Raw genomic sequence first — 20,156 nt, 5'->3', positions numbered from 1 at the left:
GCAGACGTGGTAAAATATATAACCAGAAAAACACGAATGTACATCTTGCCTTTGCTAGAATTTCTGAATACAGAGAAATGGATTATGCAGACCAACAGATCGGCTAAAGCAAAGGTTTGGTTTGAGAAACCTTTTTTCCCTCCCTTGATGTGACTCCCCATATTTCATGCTTTTCTAGCACGCTGGCAATTCTGTGGCTACCGCAGACTAAGGGACAAGCCTTCCAGCCCCTAGGTCACACAGCTGTCACTGGAGGGTTCCCAGGGAGCTCTCAGATCCAGGAGAGCAAGTCAGTACTACACATGGCTAGGAGAAAGCTTCAGAAACTTTTACAAGAAAATTCCACATCTTAGTGACCCAGAAGAGAGTCTTTTTTTCCCCTCTGAAAACAATCTTGCCCCCAATTTGCACCATTAGCTCTCTCCACAACAGAACAGACCCAAGAGTCTGAGATGTTTTGTTTCACAGACCTAAGCTTGCCCCAACCTCTTGCATCAGGAGCAAGACACAGAGATTGTTTTGGGGACCCTCTGTTTAATTTCCCATCCTCCATATTTGTTTGGAGAGTCACAAGCCATTTGATTGGGATTGAGGCAGTTTCCTAGTCTTTAGAAGCAAAATTTGTCCACCAGAAAACATACTGTAAGGCTCCACATATTTACTTATTCCTAGATTTAATAGTCATCTGCTGCCCTTCAGCTGCTGCTGGCAAAAATTCCATGGCTATAGAGCAAATTGGTTTTCCTCTATTACATGTTGTTAACCTGCTTTATAAGGGTCTCTCGAAGTTCCCAGTCTCCCTGTCGCTATACAGTAACTCCATCGCATTTTCTGCTTTCTGTTTTTCAGTGCAGGACTCGGCTCCTCAAGTGTTTTGGGGCAACCACACAGAAACACCGACACAGAAACGTAAATGTGCTTGTCGTTTACTGTAAGTGCATTTCCATCACCATAAAAATATGTGAACCAATACTGCTTATTTCAATTTGATGTATAGCGCCTTACATCACTATCTATAAACACATATATTGTATATATACTGGATATACAATATTAGCGCAGGCATGTTAGTTAACAGTATTTTTTTTAAAACCATGACAGCTGTATCCTTACATTTTAAAGGCGATATCTGCTCCCAGCCACTTATGTAAGAAACAAATAAGCAAGAAGCATCAAGACCTAGAGGTGACCAGTAAACATGACTATAGCAGACTTGTATAAAAATTCAGGTTACAGTTCTAAATGGGAAAGTCTGGAGCAGAACATGTGAATGGTTCTTTTCTTTTAAACTCGCTTAACAAGGCCAACATAGAGTACATTCAAATCTGCATAAAATCAGCAAAATAACATGCTTCTGTGCTGAGGAATATAGAAGAGAAAACTGAGAAAATGCTGAAAGAAGGGTGATAAAATTACTGTGACAGTTCCGATCAGATGGCCTTCTGAGCTCTTTCCAAACAATACGTAGTGTGCTATTTACAATGCTGTATCAACTTATGAGGCAAAAATCCTGAAAAAATAATACTGTTGTGTCTGGACTGAAATTCACCACATATACTGGAAACCTTTAATCTCGTTCTTTGCTGTCGATGTAGACTTGGACGTGGTACGCATTGTGGTAGGGAACCACACTGACTTAATCATATCTGTATTTAGATATTATCCTTCTGTTACAGAAAATGACCTAGATTAACTGAAATTTGAAGTTAAGATCCCAGGCTTCACTCTACTCCCATCACCCATCTTTTCCATAACTGTTTACCTTCTATCTTTAGATATTTTATTTTTTCTGCATATAACCACTTAACTTCTCCTTCCCAGAAGGTATGATTTCTCTCATTCAACAAACACCTTGTAAATTAGCACAGCTCTGCGTAATAAGCCATACTCAAGCCTCTTTTTGTTTATGTCAATTTTACCACGTGACGGGAATTTAAAGCCAAGCAAACACAATTCACGAGGACTGCTGGGGACACTCGACAGAAGTTGCAGGAGACTCAACTTTAAATCTGTCCGTGCATTTCAGTGGATTTTGAGTTGACGGTGTCTCTCTGTAATGGCAGGTTCCATCTGTAAGTGAATTGAATCTTTGCGTACGGGACTGTGTATTTCTTCCCAGCAGAACAGCAGAATGGCATTTAGAAGATGTTTCTTCATGCAGCAGTTCAACTCTTACCACCAAGAGTGCATGAAAAGACAGGAGGATAAAGCTTATTACTGCTTGCACATCAGGCAAAGCTCAATGCACTTCAAACTGGACATATAACCACAGCGAAAACTTAGAAGACTTTGTTTCTTATTGTACCACTGCTGCTAGTTTCCAGGATGATGTTGGACTATTTCTGTTCCCCAGGTTATCCATCTGTAAAATGAGGAGAGCATTATTGGGTCCCTGATTGTAAGACCTTATCAGATCTACTTATACAAAAACCTGTAATAGCATGAGCAGATTTAAAGTTTAGAGTAGTTCAAACCACACCATCAACTTAAAACCTGGAAATTATTTAAAAAAAAAAAAGATGAGATTTTCACTTGTGTTATTTTTATGAAGACAAATGATTTTTAGATGTTTATACATTCATAATTTATAAACTTACATAATTTATATATGTATATATTATATACATTTGTAAATTTATAAATACATATGATTGTATATTTTATAAAATAAAACATCTCTTTTTTTATCCAGCATGTGAAAAACCCACACAAATTTGAACATTACTCACTGAGACATGATCTGCAAGATGGTCCATGTCACTGCATCTTGCGCGCACGCACATACATGCCCACACATCACTCCTGACAGGATGTCCGTAGAGGCAGCTCTTCCAAGAGAAATGGGAACCGACACAAGCTGAACAAAACAGGAATGTCCCCTTTAAAACTCCCAACATCTCTAGCTCGTGTTCCTCCCTACAGCTCTCACGCGCTTGCAAAACAGTAATAAAGTCATTGAAAAAAAATCTCTGACTCGGCACTATTTCTGATTTGCATATCTGCAACTTCTTTACCAAAACATCCCTAAAGCACTCTTTCAGGCTTTACTTTTTTTTTTTTTTTTTTTTTTTTCAGCTTATCCCTGCACACAACTGAACTGAGAGGCAGGAAGGCTAAGGCCTGGGTCCCACAGAAAGCTGCTACGTGTCCCCATCCTGCAGCACCCCAAGTGCCCCCATCCTGCAGTGACTTGGTTCACCCAGAGCCGGACCAAAGCTCCCTCAGGCCTTCCTGGGGGAAGCAGTTAAGTGATGTCCTCATATGCAAACTGCTCTAAACTATATGAAAAAGTCCACAAAGTGCTAGTCAAAAGAAAACTGTCACTTGTGGACTTACAGAGCTGACCGCAGTGCATGCAAAGGGGGCTGCAGTCACAGATCTGGGGGGTTCTCTTTTCCTCCCATCGTCTCTTTTTCCTTTTTTCCTTTTCCCCCTCCTAAAGTGGTAGCTTGCTTCCTGCACTGACATTGTTACAGAGCATCTTATCTGCTGGATGAGGCAGAAGCTACGGCTTCACAACAATTAAAGGCAGTTTAAACCAGTGCTGCTGCAAATCCCACTTTGGGGCGCACAGACTTCCTTGCTACTCGTCCGGCTGATTCAGTGAAACAATTCAGGGGAAAATTGCACAGGCTTTCTGTCGGTGCTGGGCACCGATCTGGCTCCCCGTGGGGAAGCACGAAGCTTTGGTGTTGGTGCAAACAGGAGAGAAAAGCCCACAGCTGGGGGCAGCGACTTGTGGCGGGGACAGCAGGACCTTAGCTGTCGCGATTTAATTTGGTTTCAGCTGTCACAGAAAGAGACCCACCGGGCAGGGCTTCCATGAGCAATTTAAATGACAGCCACATGCTTTCAGACTCTTCCCTCCTGGACACATTTTCTGCTCAGTTCATTCCGCTGCGCAATCAGCAAACCGATCTGGCTGAAAGTGAAGGGGAAAAAAAGTCTTACCTCCAGTCTGTTTTCACGCTCTGAGATCAGACACGAGGCTGCTGGTGAAATCTGCAACTTCACCAGGCGGCTGGGATCAGAGCAACAGCTCCACTGTACAACAGGCAGCTCACAGCAGCCACGCTGGGATGACTGCTTGTCCCACGCAGCCTGCTCCTTTACCCAGGCTGCAGGACACGTGGTAGAGCTCAGGGATTCAGAGCCCTGCTGCGTTTCTACTGCAAACTACTCAGCTCCATTACAAACTTGACCTTTTTTTCCTAACTTGCAATGGAAGTGGTAAGAAGTGACACCAAAGAGTCAGAGCTGCTTTATCCTGGAAGCTCTCAATGCCTTTCGCTTCCTGGAGAGAGGAGGCACGGGTGAGGAAGACTGCGCTTTGACACCCACGAAGGCAAGGAAGATGGAGGCAAGGCAGGGGTTGCAAACATTACCTGAAGGTCTGAGAAAGCAGAGAGAGCTTCCTGAGCACTGGGATAACTAGAATGATAGATATACTTGCTGATTTCTGAGAAAAAACATCACAGATTGTCATTTGTTTTTCTGTATTTAGGTATATGGGATGCTGTGGCTACTCCCCTTATGATGCACAGGGAACACGATCACAGAAAACACACGTTCAGCTTTTTAAACTTGTCTTACCCTATTAGTGTCACTCCTGTAAGGCCCCGGTGTTTCTCGTTTATAAGAGGGAAGAGACAAAGGTAAATGACTGACTAAATCCATTCAGACAGTACCAAACTGACTCAGAAGAGAAAAAAACAGCAACGTCATGCTGGAAAGCTGACAAGTTAAAATGAAAAATCAGGTTCAAACATTTAACCACGAGGCGATTGATAGTTACATCAAAACAGGGGGTAGCAGGGGGCATACGCGCTATTTCTTGAAATCCCCACATTGACTCTTTTTCAGGAAGATAAACTTTAACTAAGCAAGTTATAATCTCAATTAGAAACACCACAGCCCACATTATGTAGGATGTCAGATTCTGAGACCAAATTTGCTTTTAATCTTAAATCCTGTATCGGGACTCTGTACGGACCACAGGTTCCTTATTAAAACAAAACTAACCCCGCCATGAGTTTCGTTCAACCAACTTGGCAATTAAGGCCCGGTTTATTTATTCATTATTTAAGCTAACGTCCACGACTCAAAATTCAGTCTGGGAAGAGGCATGCAAAATTGAGAAACTGGACAGACACCCGCGTTGTGGCTGCTGTGACTCTGACCAGCGAGACGCTTGCATACATGTGATTCATGGAGGAGTCTTAAGGGATTTGTTTTAACCACTCCAGCTGTTGAACAAAGGTAGGTTGCCTTCTACCACAACCATGCTTTTTCTTAGTGTTGTTTTTTTTTTTTTTTTTTTGCAAAAAAAGCCCACAAATTCAAGACAAAGCCTACTAAGAAAACTTAAGGCATTTGGGAAGATAATGACGCAGCAACCCTGTATCGGAAAGGAATTAGCCAGAAGGATGATCGGAGACCTCTGTCACTTCCCAGCTTCTGTACTTCTTTCATTCCTAAAACAGCCCTACTTAGAAAAAATTAAAATTCATTAATCTCTGACAAAAATCTGACAGAGCGATAGCAGTTACCAGAAGACATTTGCTGCTTTTCTGTTGTTTGTAAGTGGTGGGAGGTTTCAAGAGGCAGCTGAGCCGCCCTGACAGCTCGCTGCTGCTGGGGCAAGCGGCTGCCCCCAGTCCCTCCCCGTCCCGCTCCTGGCCAGGCGCCCCTGCAGCTCCGGCACCCGGCTGTCCCCGCGCAGAGCTAACTGCTAAAACCGCAGGAAATCAGCCCAGAAGGAGAGGGCACACTCTTCTGCTTTGGAGAGGTGAACCAGCCTGCCAAGGCAGCGGGCAGGGACGAGGGAGCGAGCTCTTCCTCTCGGGATGGCGGCGAGCTGGCAGCGGGCGCTCGGCCAGCCTGGGGCATGCAGCCCTCACGTACTTGCCGGTAACCACGGCCAAAATATTGTTAAACAAAATCATGGCAAGCCCACAGAATTATCCCGAGGCTCAATAATGAAAATAGGAATATTTTGTTACTCAAAACCAGGAAGCTCAATCCTCAAATCCTCAAAGATTAGAAGACGGATCAGGAAACTGCGAGCGTCAATTACGGCTTTGTGCTTTTGATGGAGACTGATCCATAAATTGCAGTATGAGTACAAAGAACGGGGTCTGGCAAGGGCCAGCCCCCACCTTTTTCTTGAAATATTGTCCAAAGCTAATAAACTACTTTACTTCATTCAGAAGTTTTATGGATGTGCTTGTTATGGCAGAGCAATAGGGCCGAGCTTACGGCATGTCAGAGGGCTGCTCGATAATGACTCTTTATTCCAATTTAAGTTATACTACGTGTTTGCTTCTACTTGGAGAACTGCAACGCCAACCTGCACGCTTTAGGTAAATCCGGTAGCACCTGGCCAACTCAGTACAGGTTTGTTTGCATGGGTCGGCTGAACAAGTCAAGATGCTGTGACAAACCTACAGTGTTACATTACTTTGCTTATTTTCCAAAGTCATTTTGGAAATCACAAGCAATAGGGGCTATTCTGGGCTTCAGACTAGACACAGAAAACAAACAGAGGCAAGGCACATGTTGAGTTGTGGTTTTAATTCTATTTTCAACACAGTTTATATGACTTAGGACTCCAGCAAGCAAACAAGCTAACCATTGAATCCAGAACTCAGCATAGATTTTGCATAGCTCAGCACGGAGAAGTTACAGTATCTGAATGGTATTTTTCACTTAAGGAGAAATAAAATTAGAAAATGACTAGCTGGCTGGGGGAAAAAAAAAAAAAAAACACGACATTTCTCTCTCGACATTTTAAACAACTGAGACCTTTGCATATAGTACAAAGGAGTTTAACAGCCAGAGGGTGATATCATGCTTTTTCCCTCTTGCTCTAATCTACACTGTAAATCAAAACAATCTCATAAAAGGTTAAATTATTAAGAACGGTGGCCCAATGGAAGTGCCATGCAACCAGGAAACCAGGATGACCATAAAAAGAAAATGAGGCTGCTGGTAACCATTATCACGTAGGGCTGAATCAGGAGCGCTAACACCAGAGCCCTATTTCTGTTCCTGGTATAACCCAGGAGAGTTTTGTCTCTTCTTTTTTTCCCCTTCCCGCCCCGCGGAGGCAGAAGCAGGCCCTATCCCACCCGCCTTTCGGTTCCCCCCGCCGCGCCGTCGCCCCTCGGCTCCCTCCCGCAGCGCCCCGCAGCCCCGCGCCCAGGGCCCCCCGCGGGCAGCGTTTTGGCGCAGCGCGCCGCGAACGGGAGGCAGGGACGCCTCCGCGGGATGAAACCGGGGGAAGAAGGGCCGCTTTCAGACAACTCGCGGCTGAAGGAATAAATAAATGAATAAATCAGAGGGAGCAAGTTGCGGGGGGCCGGCTGCGCGGCGGCACCGACCCCGCGCTTAACCCCGCAGCACCATGACGGGGTTTGGGGGCGGCTCGCCCGCAGCCCTGAGGGGGCTTCGGGGGCGCCTCGCCGGGGGTCCCCCCGCTCCGGGAGCCGCTGACAGGGCGGCGGCGGCGGCACCTGCGCTGAGAGGAGGGGCCGGGGGGGGCTTGCCGGAGCGGGGCGGGCGGGCGGCGGAGCGGGCCCCGGGGGCGGCGGGCGCCCCTCGCCCCGCCGCGGGGCCGGGCGGCCGCCGCCGGCAGCAGCGGCAGCAGCGCCGTGACTTCCTGCTTCGTACCGGGGCCGGGGCCGGGCGGCTGTGGCTGTGGCGGCGGCGGAGGGATCCCGTCGCCTCCCAGCAGCCTCCTCCCCCTTCTGCTTCTGCTTTTTTTTTTTTTTTTAAGCCTCCCTCCTCTCCTCGAAAAGAATTTGACAGCGATTTTGCTGACAGCGGGGATTTTGGCGCATCGCGGAGAGAGGGAAGAAAGGGGAGGGGGGGGGGGCAAAGGAAAAAAAAATAAAAAAATTAAAATTTAAAAAAAAAAAAAAAAAAAGGAGGAGAGAGCCCCGCGGGCGGCGCACAGCGAGGCCGTGCCCGAGGTAAGCGGCGCTGCCCCGGGTCGGTGGGGGGGGGGGGGTCGGGGGGGGGCGCCCGTCCCAGCCATGTGCTGGGCGGCGGGGCCGAGCCGAGCCGAGCCGTGCCGGGCCGTGCCGAGCCGTGCCGGGCCGGGAGTTGCGTTTCCTGGCGGAGCGATATTTGTTTGGGGGCCGAGCGCCGCGAGAAAGTAGGACCCAGGCAGCGCGCTGGGGGGAAATTCATAGCGCGGTTCCTCCCTCGGCGCCGCCAAAATAATGCAATGATAGAAGAGCGAAAGGGAGGGGATTTAAACCAAAAAAATAAAAAAAAATTAAAAAAAAAGAGAGAGAGAGAAACCCGAGCCCCGCAGCCGGCCCCGCGTGCACTTGTTGCAGACTTCACGCCAGGTAGGGGAACGCTTGGCAAGTTTCATTTTTGCATGAGCTGGGGCTTCTGTTGCAAAAAAAAAAAAAAAAAAAAAAAAAAAGTTTGCAGCTGACTTCTCGGGCCGCAGCGCCCGGGAGGCGAGGCCCTGCCTGCCTCCTCCTTCTCCTCCTCCTCCTCCTCTTCCTCCTCCCGCGGGGGGCGGCGGGGCGCGGCCCCCACCTGCCCGCCGTGGGGCCGGGGGCTTCGCCGCGGGGGGGGGGGGGCGGCACGGCTGGGGGGACCCCCCCGGGGGTGTCACAGCATCGGGTTTGGGGGCCACGGCCCTCCAGTGGCAGCCCCACGCGTGGCCGCCCCCCCCCTTGCCCCTGCGTGGCGCTCCCCGCAGCCTCCTCCTCCTCCTCCTCTTCCTCCTCCCGAGCGAGGCTGCGGGGTGCGAGGCTGTGGGGATGCGGTGGGGACGGGGTTTGTGCCCGCTGTCCCCCTCCGGGAGAGGGGCAGGCAGCGAGGTGGTGGCTGGAGGGGCGCAGAAGCGTGTGATTTTCCTCTTCTGTCCTAATTCTGGGAGGGGGTAACGAAGGAAAACTGCTAGCCAGATGTTTAAATAGCAGAGAGATGATTTGCAAGGGAAATTAATTGGCAGTTAACCAGTTAATAAATGGATAATGCCTACTCATCCTTCTGCCGACTTCTCAGATCGGTTTTCATGCCTACCAGCCCAGCCCTGAATATTCAGGGTGTGAAACTTAGCGGTGCCGGCACGGCAGTCCGGTAAAATCTGACTTCTTGCTGCTGTCCCAGCGCGGCCACGCCGACCATAATTCCTGCAGCCGCCGGTGACGTCCGTAGATTTTTACAGAGTAATCTAAAAGCAGCAAAGTAGATATGATGACCCATAACTAAACTATTTATGGAAAACGTTGCAAAGTACTTAACTGCGTGATTAACGTGGTGAGCAGGTAATCACCGGGGGTAAAGTTTTATATCTTCGACGGCTGTAATTTTGCTGTATCTGCTGCAGTGAGGGGAGTTCACTGCTCCAGCTTGGGCCTTGCCTCCCGGGCTGCTCCGCAGGGCGATGCCGCTGCTCCTGCGAGCATCCCGTGGGGCGCCCTGCTGGGACCTGCCTCTTCCCCTCGGTCTGCGGAGGCATCGTCGCGATAGCAGAACCCGCTCTTGTGATACCAGCGTGTGCGTGAGCCGCTCCTGCACGCTATACAGGCTGCCGTTCGCCGTGATTGCTTATCTGCTTCGTGGTCCGTTGGGATGTTACGTCGGCTCAGGATGGAGCCGTTTCCTTAATAAGACATATTTATCTAGAAATAACCATTTCACTTTGATACCTGCTGGAGTGACGTGGCGTGAAGTTCTGTGGTATGTTACCTTCTTTTCTGAGGCTTATCCCAGGCGCATATTTAACATCCAGGGTGCTACTTCATCAGTGCTCCATGGAGGCCTAGATGGCATGGAAGCTTAGCTGTGTGGCTTTGTAATTAATAAAGTCATGCCAAATAGACCTTATTTATTTAGAACTTTGATAAGTGATTTTTTCATATGAAGAAAACATGTCATGTGCGTTTTCCTTCTATAGCTGATAGTCTCATGCGCTTTAGAAAAAGTAAACGCTGGTATATGCTGTACGTGAAAATTTTGTCACAAATAAATGCCTTTATGATATTTTCCACTACAGTTGATAAGCAGCTAGAGTTTCTGAAGTTGGGAGACTCCAGCAAGGAGCTGGGCAGCACTGTCGGGGTGGCAGTCAAATCAGTGTGTCTTGAAAAGCCCAAATAAGAGTAATGCAACTTTAATGGAAAAACAACTCTGATGCACTTCACTGTGGAAGCTGGCCCGAGCGAAGAGTGCAGGATCAGCCTCTTGGCGAAATGATAAGGGCAGCACTTAATCACCCTGCCATCGATGCGTGTCCTGCCCGGGGCACCCGCGGGGAGGGATGGGGCCCAGGAGCGGCCAGGTAGGGATCCTGCCTTGGCCAGGGTTAGCGTAAATAAACCACAGCATGACTAACCTCCCTATCTAACACTGACTCACGTTGCATTTGGAGAGGCTGAAAAAGGCTCCATGTCTTATCCACTTAATGCTCTCGACCTCTGTGTTGCCGCTGATCACGTGCCTCTGGTTTGCGTTTAAGACCGGAAAGTGAGTCCTTGTTTCAGGTTGCTTCACTTTTGGGTAGCGCTCAGCAGGGCTGGGGAAAAGGGAATTCCTAGGCTGGAAGCTCAGGAGCTCCATTGCTTGTACTTCTTCAGGCCATTTTAATTTTTCCAGTGATGTGTTGAGGTTTGTCATTATAAACTGAGATTGTAACTTAGCATCTGGTAGGGAGTGTGAGAAGAGTATAAGGAAAACAGTCACATAATGTACTGCAAGTTTCCTAAAGCAGTGTGAGATAATATTCTGCTGTGAATATTTTAAACTCTTAGTGTAATTTTTTGTTTGTTCCAATCTAGTGGGGAATATGTCACTTAGAAACTTGCTTGGCAAAGCGTTGGAGAAGGCGTTCCTCTCCCTTTCCCAGTTCTGTAACGGGACAGTACTAACCTAAAGAGAGGCCCCCGGGTCTGTAGCGTCATTGTGAGATTCTGGTGTTGGAAGGCTGCGTCTCTTTATGATGTGTCATAGCAACTTGTGAGATAAGGCAGTTTCATTTCAGCTTCCTTAGAAATACTTAAAAAAAAAAAAAAAAAAAAAAAAAAAGGCAAGCAGTGTTTGGTAGATGTAAAGTAATTGTTGAAGGGGCAAGAACTTTCTTCCCCCCTTAGGCTTTTTTTGAGGCTTCTTGGCTTCCAGCGAGGAATCATAATCAGTCGGTTTTTCCTTTTAAAATCAGAGGGACCCTTTTGCCTCTCGTCCACCTGTGCGGTGCAGACAGGAGCACCTCCGAGCACACGGGTTAATTCTGCCCGGGGTAGCTTCCAAGCCCTCGTGTGTTTACATACATCGAGCAGCACCGGTGGTGGCACTGGCTTCCATGGAGCTGCTGAGAAGAAGGACCATTGCCGTGTGTGTCAGTGTTCGTACGAGGGGGGGCTGGGTTTGAAACTAAAAAAAAAAAAAATGGAGGCAGCGAGTTTTGCTGCTTGTGAAGGTTTAAAACCTCTTCATAACTTGTCCGGTGCTGAGAAACCTATTATTGTCATCAATAGCAGGGCTGTGAGGGGAAATCGGGCCTTCTAAGATAAAGACAAAAATAGCACGTTCAAATATATTTTAAGAAAGGCGGCTCTTCCTTCAAAGAGTGTGTCTGAGCATGGCTCAAAGAACGGTGGCCAAAGTTGTGTCGTTTTTTTTTTAATTTGTGTTAACTCTTTGCTTGAAACCAGGCAGATTGAAGAGATCCACTCGCTTTTGAGCAGGACACGCTCAGGAGTGAAGCTGCCTTGCAGATTTTGGGGAGACATTGCCCCTTAGGCCTTGAGGTGCGTGGTCGAGCCCGGCCGGGATGGCACTGCGGGCAGCGCGGCGTGTCCTGTCAGCACTGCTTCGTGCTGGATGTTGGCTTCTGCGGGGAAGAGTAATTAGGACAGGCGTTAATTTTCTGGCTCCCCAGCTTGGCTGTGTGGTGATGTGGGCCTGCTGGAAGCAAGGGGCTTGGAGCATCACTGGGCCAGGTCCGCCAGGCTTCTGGCTATCGGCTCACCCTTAGGGCGCGCGCACCTCGCATCGATCAGAAGAATCGACCCAAGTCCTGTGACATTTCCCGGCTTTTCTCTAGCTCTCTGTTTCAGAGAGTTCTGCTGAGAGAAAGAGGACATTGATTTGTGTGGGGAAAAGCTGGAAAATGTGCTCAGACTACAACCCGCTGCCTCCGAAAGCAGAAGGCAGGCGCGTAGTTCGTCTTACTTTCTTCTCAGGGGGATAACGGCTTGGGAGGCCCACAGCATGCTCCTAATGGATGCCCCGTTACCCTGTAATAGGGTATTTTTTAGAGATTAGGCTCTACGTATTGCAGTGGGGCTGCTGCAACATTTTGGACAAGTTCTGTAGTGTTGGGTGTATTTTGAGGTTCTGAGTGAAACAAGTCTTGTGGTTTTAGCTTACTCTGTAACAAAGGGTAACGCGTCTCACACAAACAGCCCACCTAAGTTTTCGTAGTTGACTGATGATTTGCTCTGGAAAGACCCAAAATGCTGATATGAGGTAGGCTCGAAAGGTAGCTGATTCTTTCTTTTTGGCTTGTCTTTCTCCAGTTTACAGTTCAAAATTTGTTAGGATTTTATCCAGTTCACTGATACTCAGCTTTCCCTCGGCTGGTCAGCTTACTTTCCAGGAACGTGGACACAAATGCCGAGCTTTCCTAAGCTACTACTGAGGCCTTTATAAATCAGCCGTCCTGGGCCTTATCACAAATTTTCTCAAGTCTTTTTAGTCCAGCAAGAAAATGGTTGCTGCCTTTCCCCTCCCTCCTCTTGTCAAGTGCTCATTGTAAGATTTTTGATAGAGACTGCATTGTGATATGTCCTTGAAGTGCTGTGCTGCAAGGTTTTGTTTTGCCTTTTTTTCTTTTTCTTTTTTTTTTTCCTCCTCTCTCTCTTCATGTTTAGACTTCATTGCATTTATAGCAAAGCAAGATTGTTGTAGATGCTCTTTTTTGGTATTTGTTTTGTTGTTGTTTATCAAAAATCTTGTGTTCTGTAATGAGGAAAAGCTTTGACTCGGGTACTAAAACCTCCAGCAAATCCTGAAGTGTTAAGGCTGCAAAAATATGGATTGAGGAAGGATTGCTCCAGCAAAACAGGCATGGGTTAAGTGTTGAATTATCAGCAGCTCTGTTTTAAAAGGTGGGAGATTTTTGTTTGCCCTGTCTCAAGGCTTTCAGGCTTCTTCAAGGATGACAGGGTCCGTCTGAGATGCAGAACTTACACCAGGTACTTTCTCTTTGAATATTAAATCCTAAATAATTCCTTCAGCGTAGGGCTGTGAAAAACAAACCCTGTGAAGTAGGTGACTATTCAATTTAAAATTTGGTAATGGCTGAAAACTTCTCTGTCTTAAAGTTGTTTGATTCTTAGTTGGCAATAAAAAGGTGCTGTGCAGACCCATTTTTGTCTTTGTTCTCTGCCCCCCCCCCCCCCCCCCCCGCTATTTTCATTGATGGGGAAGTTTCATTTCCTTTATTTATATATTTTTAGTGTATGGGTGTTTGGGGGGTGTGGGGAAAGATAGGAGGGAAGTCCGTGTTCTAGTTTTTGTATTTAAAAGAAAAAAAAACTCTAATGCTAATGGGTTTAGCAATGGCCTGAAATACATTCTCCCCTTTAAACTAAAAATTCTGCTGGTAAAATAGTGCACGTTAGGGGATCGAGGGGTTTTGCAACAGTTCTGTGTGGGTAAGAGTCCTGTATGAGATCCAGTTGTATTAGCAGAAGAGTATTTTTCCCAGTATTGTTATGTTTCACATGCCAAATCAAAACTAGAAATGCCTTTTCTTGGAAGGATCTCTATTTACATTTGGAGGGTTATGCCAATTACAGCTATATTAACAAACCCTTTTTTTTTTTTTCTCTCTCTCTCTTAATCTTACACTTGACCTAAATAGTAACTTCTTTCATTTTCTTAACAGAACATGCAGTACAGTCCTAGCGTGTAGTTTTGGAGCAGCCAGTGGGGTAAACACTACTGTCCTACGACACGAATGCGTATGGGCACTCTTGCAGGATTATGGTTTTAAGGGGGTCCTAGTGAAACAAATGCTCTAGGAGCTTTGCATAAGTTGAAATAGCCCTCTGCTACGCATGCAGAATTGAATACAATTTATCATTAAGTAGGAAGTATATTATTCATATGCTGTAATACTTTCTTTCTTCCAAGTGACTCCACTTACTTTAATTTTGAATACAGCTTTTAAATCCCGCAGATTTGGAAATGCTGCATTATAGATTTGTGAAAGTTTGGAGGCATAAGATGAGATGCTATTAATGCTCACTTTGATCAGAGGCTGAAGATTATGTGGACAGTGCAGCGACGCGTGACGTGGGAATAGGTAAATGGGGCTCATTTGGCAGGAGCGTGTAGCTCCTCGCTGTGTCAGGAGGGCTGCTGCTGACCCTTCGGCCTGCTGGGCTTGTGCCCTCGGTGCCGCATCTCTGCTGCTGCCCTGCAGGCTCCTTCTGGGGACAGAGAGGGCATGCTGGTGGAAGAGCCTGTTTGTACCAGAAAGTCAACTGAGTAGTAAATAGTACTGCTGTTTTTTCACGTGGAAATTTCGTAGTTACTTGCTCTTTTTATGAAGTTAAGCCTTGCACTGTTAGCGACAATAGTGGGGTATTAAATAAAGAGTTGGATACTGACCGGTCTTTAAGTGATTCACATCTGCCACAAGTCTTAATACTTAAAGACCCTACATAGCTAAGCTGAGCTTTCTTTTCCCCAAAAATTCAGGCCACCAAAGCCCGGAGATGTTTAGGGTGAGTTCCTTAGTTATCTTGCTGTTGCTTCCCTTTGGCCTGCCTCTTGCTTTGTCTTGTCCTGAGCATTGGAGCTGGGCTTACCTTGCGGGGAGGTGGTCGTCTTTCGGTTGAACACGGGCTGCTTTCAGCAGCGAGAGCACCTCGCCTCGCTCTCTCTCTGGAGGCTGAAAGCATCACCTTTGCAATGGCTCCTAGGTTGACGTGGGACTTTAAATAAACACGAGCTCTGTGGCCATTACCAAAGCTGTGTCTGCTGAGTGCAGGAGGTTACAGTCCCCTGAACCGCAAGTTTACATTATGTGCAGCTCAAACCCAACTGCTTTGAGCACAGCAGTTGGGTTGCTGCTCGTGCCCCTGATACAGTGGAGGGAAATAGGTGGAAGCCGTCCAGTTGCCAACCCTTTGGATTTTGATGGAACAAAAGAGATAGTTAACATTCACCTACATGGAAGCTTTGCAGAAGCGTTGATACTGCCGCCTCGCTGGCCTGCCATGCGATTCGAATTCACGCAGCGGTCTCCCACATGGTTATTTGCATGTGTCCACCTATCTCTGTTTTATATCTGCAATTTCAGTACGTGCTTCCAGAATTATTTTTTTTTGTTCATTTCCAATCATTCTTCAAAGATAACTGGCAAAACCAACAGGCTGGTTGTGATTTTACAGCAGTAGAAGGTAGACAACTTTGATCTCCTTGTTAAATGAATTTTCTTCATGTGTGGGCTGGGTGTGTAGTGTGTTGATTTAGTTTTTATTGATCAGTGTAAAAACGTGAATTCAGCATCACAGCAATGATAATAAACAAGTACTTGCAGTGATATTCTAATGAGTTCCTGGCAAAAATAGGGCAGAAAACCATCTCAGAGATTGACATGCTTTAGTGGTGAGATGCTGAACCAAGACATGTTTTATAAAAAGGACTGGGTAAAGCTGTTTGAAGTTCTGACTTTCTTTGGCAACACAACTGATGCGAGCAGTAGCACGTCAAGCAGGGCAGAACGCGGTGTTTTGTACGCATTTGAGCGTTAGCAATGGCTTTCTTGCCTCCTGTCCAGAAGGACTCCCACCATCCTCGTCACACCAAGATAGGGCAGGTTGTTGGAACCAGGTGTCTGCTTTGTTAGGTGACTCTGGACACAGGCAGCAAAGCACTCGTCACTGCAGCCTTCATCTGCAGGAATGCCCCGCGAAGCATCCGCACGGGCTTCAGTAAGCCTGCGCGGCCAAGCATTAGGTACAGAGGAGAGGGAGGCTGCTGAATTAGCAGACAATTTATGTAAGGAAAAGTGAGATTCATATTCATAACTACATTGAACCCGTATTTATGAGTATGATAGGAGCATGTCTTCATTTAAGGTGGCAGTAATTCTTCTAAGCCAGCATGTTTGCAGAAGCGCGGGCAGGTAGCTTCTCCCTCTTTTTCATTGATGCTGTGTGTTTGCAAGACTGGAAGAAACGTCTCAGTGGAGATGATGGGCAGTAATTCTTTGCATTTTTTCATCAGCTAGGCTTATTTTATGCTGTCAGTGAGTAAACTGGTATCTGAGCTGCATGGATCAAGATAAAAAAGTATTGTTAGTGCCTACGTGTGTTTGAGAGAAGTAGAAAACGAGAAGCAAAATTTACCTAAAGAAAAGTGGTGGTTTTTTTTTTTTTTTCAGGACTATGAAATTTTGAAAGAGCTAGATCATAATGAACTTTAATACTTTTCTAAAGTTGCTGCTATTATAATGAAAAAGCATGAATAAGAGAATATGCCTTGCAGGTAAAATGAAAAAAGGCTTCTCCATTTGTATGCTTGAAAACCAAAAATGCATTGCAGAGGATGAATTTTACCCTTCATTTTGCTTGTAGTAAAAATTAGTCTTTGAAGTTAAAAACAGCTTTAAATTTAAAGAAATAATACACCTGAGGAGGGAGGTACACAGAGAAAACACACTAGGTTAAGTGCTGTTTTGTTAATGAAAAGTCTGTGTGTTAAGCCAACTGTGGCTGCCTGCGTATTGAGGTTCTGCTCAACGTGAGCAGGGGGTGATAAAATGAGGAGCTAGCAGACATGTATTTCAAAGATTTCCAACTGTCCAAAGGAATTTTAATCTGAATATTGAGTGCACAGATATAAATGAGAGCCTAGGACTGCAGAATTGCAATAATTTATGAAGGGAATGATACTTCCATGCTTCAAGTCTGTTAGCATGCGACTCCTAGGCTAACTACTCGATCGTTAGTTAAAGTGGGGGTTCATTAAAATAACATGGGCTCATCTGGTTTTAAAGACTAGCTCTCAGCCAGTAGGCGATGGTCCAAAACTCATAAGGTTTCAGCGCAGACTTTGTGGAAATGGCACGTAGATTACAGCATAAAGCTGGTTGATGGAGAGGCTTCCGTTGGATTAAGTGTGCTCTGTATTGGGCCAAATTTTTCAATTTTTAGTCATCTGTGGCAATGTCTATTCATATTGTAGTCGCTCGAACTACTTGTGTGACTGTTTGGAAGAAGGTGCAGGATTGGGTCAGTATATTAAGGCAGCTCTTAGCTGTAGTTATTTTACTCTGTAATAATTGCGTTCTTCTACTTGAAGAGTTGTAATTACAAAGTAGACGATGTGCTTCAATTATGTGAAGAAAATCCTTAAATTTAAGCCCCACGCTATACTTAGCACAAACAGTTTTTTCAGGAGGAACTTTTACTTTCAGCTTATTTCTGGAAAATCCGTACTGCTAAGTATGTAAATTGCAAGAAATGAAAAAAGAGAACAAAAGAGCGGGGCACCTTATTTTAGGTCCCATCAAATGCAAAGTTGAATGTGCCCATTCTAGCAGTCCGTAGCGTGTGTCCATGTTGTTCCGGGGCTGCTTTTGGTACCGGTGGGCCAGACCACTTGGACTTGCCATGCCTCACCTGCTTTGCACAGCCAGGTTGCCAAATGATCGGCCAAAGGTGGGGACCGGGCATTTCCTTCAGCAGCAGGGGGCCAGGGGCCATGCGCCATGGGGGCTTGTGCTCATAGGGACCTTCGTGCTCATGGGACCTTTTTTGTTTGCTTTATTTGTTTTTTCTGCTGCTGCGTGGGCGACTCCATGGTTTTTAGGTCAGTCCTGTGCCATAGCAGGAGGGTTTTGTACCTGCACCGATTGCCTATTAAGGCAATGAGAACCTCTCCTTGAATGAAGCGGAGCCAGACTGCAGATCTGTCTGCAGATCAGAGCGAAGGGGATGGAAGAAGCGGCGTTCGAGTGAATGAACGAACTTTCAAGCTGACTCAGTGATACACGTACAGTATATGCTGTAGAGATTAGTCACCACTTACTGTAAGTCTTTCTTTATGGCGCTTGGTGGACAAGCGGCTGTATCGAGCTGCTGTGAGCGAGCTTTGTAGGCTGGGAATTCAGGTAAATGTTATTTCCACAGTATTTTCCCATTGAACAACAGCAACAACAAGAAAACACAAAACCTGAAGACCTGTAAATTACTGAGCTAAAGGCAAAAAGAAATCTCTTAGTTATCTCAGAGTGTTGCTATCTTTCTTAATCTCTGAAACTAGTAGGGAAGTGAATAAATTATGCAACAACTCTTTTTTTTTATTATTTAGAAACCTGTGCTTACATGTTAGTACTGTTCTGCCCTGTCCTGTGCAGGTTGGTTTGATGTTTGTGCTTTTTTTTCATTAGGTAGGTTTCAAGCTGCATTTGGTTGAAACACCAATTTACATGACGGTAACAGAATAACAATTACAGGGAAGGATATTCATCTGTGAAAAAGCACTATTTTCATTTGCCAAGTAGAAACTTCAGGAAGATTACCCTCCAGGTTGAATTTTCTCATAAATGTTCCCAAGTTCTGAAAATATTTACTGGCATAATAGGTATGCATAGCACTTCAGGCAAAGTTTGTATTTAAGAAGTTACTTCTTTGTGGAAAAAGTGTTTTTTTTCCTATTTAAAAAATTGTTAGTAATAAAAAAAAATTTTTTTAAATGGTTAAATTCTTGTGCAGCTTTTTCTGAATTACCCAAATTTAGTAAGTTGTTTGTTTATTTTGTACTTCCAGACTTTTCTTTCCTTTGCTTCTTTTTTCTTTGGCTAAACTTTCTTTTTTTCCTAATTTAGCTGGGCATTTTTTGTAATTCTTAGATGCCCTTTCTCTCTGATCCTAACCTGTTTTGGTTGGCTTCTTAAATCTATCCTTAGAGAACTGTAAATTTCAGCCATGACTGTACCAAAATTGCTGTAGAGTTGTTAGAGCAAGATTTTTTTTTTTTTTTGATAGTTTGTTTAAAATTACTTCCTCCCCAAAGAGAAGAAAAAACAAACACAGTGTTGAAGAGTGAGAACCAGACGGTGCTGGCACCGCAGGGTGGGACTGCCGTGAAGCTGCGTGCCCGTACAGGCGGCTTGGCTCCCTGCTCGCCCGATGATCTGATCCCGCAGCGCTGTTCGAGCCCTCTGAAGAGCAGGAACGAAGGCTGCAAGAGTTATTAACTTTTGGGTTATCTCGCACTGTTTATTTGAAATGGAGGCCAGATGATTTACATATCTCTGCATCTTGGATCTGAAAAAAGATCATTTCTTTTTTTTTTTTTTTTAAATGGAAGTGACATCACGGCTTATGTCAGCCGGGCTGCATTCAGGCCTTTTTCTCCTCCCTGTTGGTCTGTTAGCTGAGCGCGAGCTCGACGCCCTGAGTCTTTCCCTACAGCCCGTGGCTTGCTGATAACTTCATCTCGGTTCAGAGACCTGTAACTGCGCTTTTGTACAGTGAAATGTGAGAAATAAAGCCGTGGGCTGAAGCCTTTTGACATCGGTGGGCATAGAGCTTACTTTGTGAGCAGGCTTGGCGACCCTTCAGTGGGGCTGCGCGGGTCTCCCCTGACGGCCTGTCTGCGAGGTGGAGTTTTGGAAAGTTGGTTGCTGCCTTTGTTAATGTGAGGCAATTTTTAAGTAAGTCGCTTCCCACGGGAGAAGTAAATACATGCAGGAGACAAAGGGGAGAAACGTGACATCGGATTCAGGTGATGGTGTGTAGCAGACGGTGCTACGATGATGGTGGTACCAAACACACGCAGAGACAGAGCGAAAGGATAGCGATCATCCAGGCTCCTAAATTTCCAGCCACGCTGTTCTATGTGCAGAACTGATTCCAGTTACTTATAAAATAAACATTATAACAAAACTGTCTGTTGCCACGATGGACCTGGAGGTTTGCCTTCCCTCCTGCCTTTCATCGGCTGCCCCCTCCCTTGGGAGGAAGGCGAGGAGGCCTTTGGGCCAGGTGCATCAGCAATTTTGCATCAGGCTCGTGGCAGGCGAAAGTTACGGCTGCCCATTCACACGCTGTGCATTGTTTGATGCTTTCTGTCTCAGCTCTCCTGTAACAGTCCCCGTCAGGGGC

General features: G+C 46.0%; 1 protein-coding gene and 1 long non-coding RNA gene across 5 annotated transcripts in view; one reads left to right on the top strand and one right to left on the bottom strand.

The window, feature by feature from the left end:
• Positions 1-911: 911 nt before the first annotated feature.
• On the bottom strand, positions 912-5,264 carry LOC308192607. The gene is made up of 3 exons (XR_013948920.1): positions 3,952-5,264; positions 2,730-2,857; positions 912-2,362 (listed from the first exon to the last, which is right to left on the bottom strand). It is a non-coding gene; the product is annotated as an uncharacterized lncRNA (long non-coding RNA).
• Positions 5,265-7,569: 2,305 nt separating this feature from the next.
• Positions 7,570-20,156, top strand: part of TRERF1 (transcriptional regulating factor 1) — a 99,052-nt gene continuing 86,465 nt past the window's right edge. For 2 of the 4 annotated variants that reach the window (XM_080586326.1, XM_080586324.1), the window contains exon 1: positions 7,571-7,973. The gene's annotated coding sequence lies outside the window, so the exon portion shown is untranslated. Of the gene's footprint in view, positions 7,974-8,049; positions 8,358-20,156 lie in introns of those variants that run through there. The other 2 variants (XM_080586327.1, XM_080586325.1) reach the window with 2 other exon arrangements.

This window comes from Anser brachyrhynchus (assembly GCF_964034855.1).
Source record: "Anser brachyrhynchus genome assembly, chromosome: 3".
NCBI classification, from domain to species: Eukaryota; Metazoa; Chordata; class Aves; order Anseriformes; family Anatidae; genus Anser; species Anser brachyrhynchus.
This window is presented reverse-complemented; position numbering and strand designations above follow the sequence as displayed.